At 35.1% G+C, this 6,052-nt stretch overlaps 1 non-coding gene across 1 annotated transcript; it reads right to left on the bottom strand.

The window, feature by feature from the left end:
- Nucleotides 1-1,566: 1,566 nt before the first annotated feature.
- Nucleotides 1,567-1,685, bottom strand: LOC111730729. Its single transcript, XR_002776802.1, has one exon. It is a non-coding gene; the product is annotated as a 5S ribosomal RNA (ribosomal RNA).
- Nucleotides 1,686-6,052: the final 4,367 nt, after the last annotated feature.

Genomic DNA, 6,052 nt, shown 5'->3' on the forward strand with positions numbered 1-6,052 from the left:
CCATATCTCACACCAAAGTAATACATTTTAAAAAGATCTATGACATTAGCACATCATTATCACTCAAAGTCCATAGTTTACAAGAGGATTCATGCTTGGAGATGTTCATATTATAGATTTTGACAAATGTATAAGGACGTGTGTTCACCATTATAGTATCATACAGAATAGTTTCACTGTACTAGATTATGGATATTTTTGTGGTATTTATAACACAGGGAAAATTAAAAAAATGACCTAACATAAAACAAACATTGGGTAATAGCTTACATAAATTAGGACTCATCCATATTTTATAATATAAAGCCATTAAAAATATGCTTGACGATATCTGATGATATGAGAAAATCTTTTTTACTAGACTATTAAATGAAAAAAATCAGGTTGTGGAATTATATATATTTATTTATAGAATACATAGCATACATAGCACAATATTACTTTTATATTATATATACACATACACACATACATACATACAAACATATGTATAGACAAAGGATATACATTGAAATGTAAAACATTACAGTAAGGCTATAATAAGTAATTTCTATCAATTTTCCATATTTAAAAATTGATATAAATGACATATAACAGTGTATAATTTAAGGTATACAACATATTGACTTGATACATTTATGTATTACCAATAATTACCAATGTGGCACTAGTCATTAGGTTACATAATTATCATTTTTTTGATGATAATATTTAAGATATAGTCCCTTAGCAATTTCGAAGTATATAATGTAGTGTTGTTAGTTGTAGTCACAATGTTGTGCAGTAGATCTCCAGAACTTATTTATTTTCTAACTGCAAATTTGTACCCTTTGACAAACATCTCTCCAATTTCCTCACCCCCTAGCCTTTTGTAACCACTTTTCTACTTTGTTTTTATGAATTCAGCTTATTTACATTTCAAATTCAAGTGATATTAAACAGTATATGTTTTTCTCTGTGTGACTTCTCTCACTTAGCATAATGCCCTTGAGGTCCATCTATATTGTTGATACATATATCTCACATCTTCTTTATCCATTCATCTGTTGAAGGACACTTAGGTTGTTTCCATATCTTGGCTATTGTGAATAATGCTGCCATAAATATGAGTATGCACATATCTTTCTGGCATTCTGTTTTCATTTCCTTTGCATATAAACCCAGAAGTGGCATTGCTGGATCACATGGTAGTTCTATTCTTAATTTTATGAGAAAAATCTACATCTTGTTTTCCATAGTGACTACACCAATTTATATTCCCACCAACAGTGCAAAACTGTTCTCTTTTCTCCACATACTTGCTAACACTTATCTTTCTGATGATAACCATTCTAAGAGGCATGAGGTGATATCTCATTGTGGTTTTGATTTGCATTTCACTGATGATTCCTGATGCTGAGAACTTTCTCATGTACCTTTTGGCCATTTGTGTGTCTTCTTTGGAAAAGTATCTATTCAATTCCTCTGTCCACTTTTTTTCTTTTTAAACAAGGCAACCCTTGGTTGACCCCACAGATTGCAAGGATCTTGTCAGCTTACAGTCCTTTATTTTTTATTTATTTTTGACGCCTACAGCACCTGGTCTTCCTAGGTGGTCTCCCATCCAGGTACTAACCAGGCCCAACCCTGCTTAGCTTCCGAGATCAGATGGGATTGGGCTTGTTTAGGGTGGCATGGCCATAGACCCTCTGCCCAGTTTTTAATTGGCATTTTTGTTGTTATTGAATTAAATGAATTCTTTTTATATAGGATATTAACCCTTTATCTGATACATGGTTTGCAAATATTTTCCCCATTCTGTAGGCTGCCTTTTCATTTTGGTGATTGTTTGTTTTTCTGTGCATATGCCATCCTATTGTTTTCTAGCTGTTTTGAAGTTCCATTGTCCTTTTTGCCCTTGCTTGCTGCTTACCTTTTTGAATAGTGTTTTCTGTGGTGGCATCCTCTAATTCCTTTCTCTTTATTATTTGTGAATACAGTATAGATTTTTGTTTTGTAGTTACCACGAGGCTTATATAATGCATCTTGCAGATACAACACTTCATTTTATACTGATAGCAATATAACTTTGATCTCATATAAAAACTCTACCCTTTTACTCCCCTAATTTAAGTTTTTAATGTCACAATTTATCTCTATTTATAGTGTGTATTTTTAAAGAAATGGCAATAGTTATTTTTAATACTTTAACCTTCAAATATAGTTAGGTGGTTAATATACTATTATATAAGAATTAGAGTTTTCTGAATCTGACTATATATTTATCTTTACCAGTGTGTTGTATATTTTTATATGTTTTCATGTTATTAATTAGTGTTTCTTTTCTTTTTTTTTTTTTTCATTTCAGTTTGAAGAACTCCTTTAAGCATTTCTTGTAAGGCATTTCTAGTGGCGATCAAGTCCCACAGCTTTTGTTTGTCCTGGAGTCTTTATTTTTCCTTCATTTCTGAAGGATAACTTTGCCGAATAGACTATTTTTGGCTAATAATCTTTTTCCTTCAACACTTTAATTATATCATTTCATTCTCTCATGATCTGTAAGATTTCTTCTGAGAAGTCCGCCGATAGCCTGATGGCAGTTTCTTTGTAGGTTACAATCTTTTTTTCTCCTGCTCTTATTAGGATTCTCTCTTTGTCTTTGAATTTGACAGTTTCATTATAATGTCTTGGAGAAGATCATTTTGCATTGAAATAATGGGTTATCTATTAGCTTCATGAACTTGGATGTCCAAGTCTCTTCCCAGGTTTGGGAAGTTCTCAGCTGTTATTTCTTTAAATAAGCTTTCTGCCCCCCTTTTTTCTTTTCTCCTTCTGGAACTCCAATAATTCTGATATTGGTTCTTTTGATGATGTTTCATTGACCACGTAGGCGGTCTTTACTTTTTTGGGTTCTTTTCTGTTTGTTCTCCTTTAACTGGGTTATTTGAAAATTCTTATTCTTTAACTCATTCATTCTATATTCTGTCTGATCTATTCTGATATTATGTCCTCTATTGCATTCTTCATTTCATTCACTGAATTCTTAAGCTTCAGAATTTCAGTTTGGCTCTTTTTATAATTTCTATCTCTTTGTTAAATTTCTCATTTTGTTTGTGTATTATTTTCTTGATTTTGTTGAAGTGTCTTTCTGTGTTTTCTTGTAGCTCGTTGCATTTTCACAAAACAGCTATTTTGAATTCTTTATTGTATAAATCACAGATGTCTGTTTCTTTAGGTTTGATTATTGAAGGATTATTACGATATTTTGTTGGTGGCATGTTTCCTTGACGCTTCATGTTCTTTGAAGTTTTATATTGCTTTTTTCACGTTGGAAGTAGCACCCACCTCCTCCAGTCTTTACTAGCTGACTTCAGTTTAGAGATACTTTTAGTTTGTCCTAGTTATATTCTGGGGCTTTCTCTGCCTTTGTATAACTATACCCGTTCTTCTCTTCTTGCTCACTCTGTGGCAGAATTATTAAGCTTGTATGTCTTTTCTCAGTCTTAAATGCACCAGGTCTGCTTTAGTAACCTCCTTTGTTTTCCCAAAGGTGGTTGCTATAGCTCAAGGTTGTGGTTTCTTTCTTGCCATCAGAACTTACCGTGTTTTCTGTGTGTACTCTTTGTTTATCTGAGTTTGCTTTCACCATCACCCTTAGGAGCTCACATAAGAAACTGGCTATAGGATAGAGGAGGTGTGGGTTTGGCACTTGGGTGTTCAGGTTACCTGTGGGTCAGTTGGGGAGATCTGTGGGTGATATTTTCCCAGCAGCTCTTAGGCAGCTTTCCTATTGGAGTCTAGAACATGTCACCAGGAACCATGACCCTTTAATGCCATCTGATATCCTTATCTGTCTCTTTCTGTATCTTCTTCCTCCCCATCATCATGGAGGGCTCGCTTTAATACTCTGGGTGCTTCAGGAGAAATGAGTTTCTCTCATAGCATCCTGCACAGGTGGGAAAGCCAAGTGCTTACTCGCAGTTCTCCCTTTTCCCCCATTGATGGATTTTTCGGCTTCCTCTTTTTCTTAGCTGTGCCATTTTAGGGGGAGGGGAAGTTTTTTTTTTACTCTAAGTTTCTAAAAACCTGGACTTCAACAGAGGCTCTCTTGTCTGTGGGTGTCTGCCAGGCTGGTGTTTTCCAGGTGCTCCCAGACCACAGCTGTGAGGGCTTAGGGCCAATGCACAGGCTCCTGCTGGTTCCACAGCTCATACTAGGGTCTGTCTATCTAGTATCCAATTCATGGCAGGAGAGACTCCTCCTGGTTCCCTTAGTGTACAGTGCTGAATCCCACAGCTTTCACAGAGGCACTTTTGTTCATGAAGAGATACTGAATTTTAGATGTTAAAGGGGGAACAAAAATAAGGGACATCTTATGCTGCCATCGTGTTGTCACCTATCTCCATATTTTCGATTATTGTTTTAAGAAAGAATCTAAAATTGGGTTCATTGAATCAAAGTAACTATCTGCATAGTTTCACCCTTATGTTTATTTGGTATTTTTATTTTTTTTTCCAATTAGACTGCATACTCTTTAATGATAAGTCTGTTTTATTTATAGGTGAGTTGTGTTTTCTTTATCATTGAAAGAATAACTTGTATATAGTAGTTAGAGGGGCCACTGCTTCAATTTTCTCCACATCAGCTCCATTCTCCATGGAAGAAATTGATGGTTTATAGCTCTATTATCTAGAATATTGCCCGGTCTGTAGTAGATGCTCAAAATCTGTGGAATGAATAAATAAACCTAGCTTAAGACTTTGATTGGGCTATGGTTACTGATGAGTGAGGTCACTGTGTGATCAGAAGAATGACTCTAGATCTTCTCTTCAACTTTGTTGGTTCCAAGAGCTAAAGGTGTATGTATTGTTGAGACAGGCAAAACTTTTGGGGATAGAATAGTTGTTTAGATTTCTTCTCTTTCTTGATGCTTGCCTGAATTAGTTGCTCATCATTCTAAATTTATTTGTCATGTTGCTGGCCCAAGCCTTTAGATTCTGACTTAAGATAGAGTAAAGATCCTGCTTTAGACTTTGGCCTGAGCTGTGGGCACTAAACCATCTTTATTAAGTACTTTGTATTAGGAGATTAGATTATGACTCAGAGTATGAAAAAATGGTATATTTTCACATTGGGGTGTGTGTGCATGTGTTTCTACATGTCTAGGGAACCATAAAGAGAAGTAGGGATTTTCTGGAGACAAGACTCAAGTAGGCATTCTTGGGCATTGGTTGCAATAACATAAATCTCATTTTATTTCTAACAGTAATCATGCAAAAACACCTTGGCTTTAATATATTTGAATACTGACACATTTAGGATAAGAATAAGTTGGATATCATTGTGAATCAGTTTGGAGGGTTATGTAGGGTATATGCGGATGTAAGCAAAAAATTATTTTAGAACCAGTTTTGTCTTAACGTGTTTTGGACACTATCCAAGTTTGACTGAAAAACAAAATGCTGAACTAAATTTGTGCTGAAATTGAACAGTTTGTATGTCAATTATCATGAAAATAATACTCAGCTCTTTTTTCTTTTTAATTCTTCCATTGGTAGCTTAAAACTTCACAGTGTGGATCTCTTTCAAGTCATGGCTTTGAGTATGGTCTTGCAAACCCTTGTGGCTCTTTTCACAAGATTCGAGCACTGTGGAGTCTGTCTTGAACACAATTGTAACTCTCCTTTTTTTTGTTTGTGTGTGTGGGTTTTTTTTTTTTTTTTTGGCATCATCATGTGAGAGAACAATCTTCTTAGAAGGATTGACGCTTTTTTTTTTTTTTTTTTTTACATTCTACCTTACTTTATAGCAGGAGTAGATTAGGAAAGATAAAAGCAGAAAGAACAGCAAGAGATTGGTCTACTTCAGCTCCCATGACTTTCCCTTCTGTTTTCCATTTCAGCTGGACCCTCAAGTTTAGTAGAAGACGAGCTTGAAGCACGTCAGGCAAGGACAGAATGGCTTTCTGTCCTAAAGAGCTCAGAAATTAACTTGAGCACACAAGGAGGAGGACTAGGTTTTGAAGAGGAAACAATGCTATGTTCTGAAGGAAATTGCATTTCCCTCTCCCTCT

This window comes from Pteropus vampyrus, unplaced genomic scaffold (assembly GCF_000151845.1).
Source record: "Pteropus vampyrus isolate Shadow unplaced genomic scaffold, Pvam_2.0 Scaffold332, whole genome shotgun sequence".
Taxonomy (NCBI): domain Eukaryota; kingdom Metazoa; phylum Chordata; class Mammalia; order Chiroptera; family Pteropodidae; genus Pteropus; species Pteropus vampyrus.